This window comes from Fopius arisanus, unplaced genomic scaffold, assembly GCF_000806365.1.
Source record: "Fopius arisanus strain USDA-PBARC FA_bdor unplaced genomic scaffold, ASM80636v1 scaffold00032, whole genome shotgun sequence".
In the NCBI taxonomy this organism is placed as follows: domain Eukaryota; kingdom Metazoa; phylum Arthropoda; class Insecta; order Hymenoptera; family Braconidae; genus Fopius; species Fopius arisanus.
In genome coordinates, this window is record NW_011887771.1 from 1,101,003 (window position 1) to 1,103,074 (window position 2,072).

A 2,072-nucleotide genomic window follows, 5' to 3' on the forward strand; every position below is an offset into this window, starting at 1 on the left:
TCTTTACAACCGAATTATCAACTGGAATTATATGCTGTATCACAATAAGTCGCATATCACAATAATTTTTTTTAGTGTATTTTATTTTAGTCGACATGATTCTATTCACGAGAGCACATTATAGTGACTCTTCAGCGGCGTTTTACACAGCCGATTATTATTTTTAGTAGAGTGTCCAGAACGAGAAGAGAATGGATAAAATTTCTTGGAGATTAATCCGCGAATATATCCTCGGAGTTCGATGATTTGTAAGAATTTCGGGAGATGTTGAAATTTTATGAGATCCACGAACTTCGAAATATTCCGAGTAATCTAGAAATAATCTATCCTCGACAGTTTGTCACTCTAAAATTTCCGACATGATTTCCATAAACTCGCACTGCGTTGCCATTTCCAAAAAAGGAATAACATATCCTTCATCATCATTTTATTGATTAATTTCCTGAAATTTTCACTTAAGTGATACATTTTCCATTGAATTAACAATTTGTTCATCTCCATCAGATTCATTGAATCCTGGTTACACAGTAAAACATTCGGTTGATTTTTTTTCGTGATCTTTTATCAATTTTATAAAAAAAAAAACTTGAGTCGAAAAGTTCAGGAATCTCGTAGTAAATAAATGGAGCATTAGTACGAGGGGATAATGTACGCAGTAGACATTGAAATCAATGAGACCGAGATATTTAATAGGTAGAGGAAAAAAAGTTGGGGGAAATCAGACGAGATGTCTCTTTTCGTCGACGGAGAATTGTAATTTTAATAGTTCTTCCCTATTTTCCAATAAATTGAGGCTTGCAGATAGCAGAAAAAAAATCCACTCATCAATTCCCGCATTAATATCAAGCCTCAATTGAAATCAAAGGGTTAAAACTGATTAAAAGATCAAATATAAATTGAAAAGAATGATATCCTGTGTTGAAAAGGTCAGCATCGATATTGATTAACCATTCATACATTTTCCTCATTATCTCTGGATAATTAAAAATATTCTTTGAACACCCAAACGATACAATGAAAATGAAGAAAATGAAGAAAATTAAGGAAATGCTAATAAATTTTGTTATCTCCGTCGACGAACAGTTTCCACCCTCACAAATCGAAAATAAAATTGGCAAAAAAAAGAACTAGGAAATAATTTCAGACCATAAACTAACATATCTCTCGAATATTAAATTGCCTTATCACTAAAAAATTTTTCTATACAATTGTACAACAATAGAGAAAAATTTTTCTTCCATTCTATATAAACTTTATGCCACACATCATTAGCATCAGTTATTTAATTATGATTCATAATTTCACATGACAATAATGTGGCAATAATACTCTCTTCAAATGCGCTGCATTTAATAATCTATATTTAGAATTTGTCAATTCAATGATAAATGGAAATTTTTATTTTTCAATGACGTGATGATCTTTAAATCTCGCTTCGTTAGTTGATGGTCTGTGTTATCGCACTATTTTACATCGTAACAATTATCGATTTCACCCGGAAATTAATATTTTTGTGCTGTTAACAATAATTACTTGTGGAATTTACAACTAACTACGGAGCGAGAGGAATTAATTTACGATTTTCAAGTTTTTATTCCGAAAACAGAAGCGAAAAAAAGTATATATATATATATGAGGAAAGAATAATTTAAATTAATCGAAAGGCGAGAGTCCGATGAAGCGTATGTTGACGGTGAGGATGACGGAGACAAGTAGGTGATGACGAATTTTGGAATTTTTGATTTTGGATAGCTCTGAGAAAGATTCAAGGGAAATTGAAGAGAGCCTCTCAGGAAATTTACATCCACTTGCATTTTTGTATTTTTTAAACGACAACTTCTCTGTTTTCTCTAAAAAAAATCAGAAAACGTTTAAAAAACAATTCAACGAGAAATGCATTCCCGCCAAAAACGAGCTTGAATTTCCCTCTCAATCCAGTAGTTAAAAAAAATGTTAAAAAATTGAAAATTCCAAATATCGTTCTCCACCTGGCCCTCCCCGATTTTTTGGTCAATATATTTTGGATCACACTTGTTAGCAGACGAGCAAAAACTCCGTAGAGGTCGTCGAGT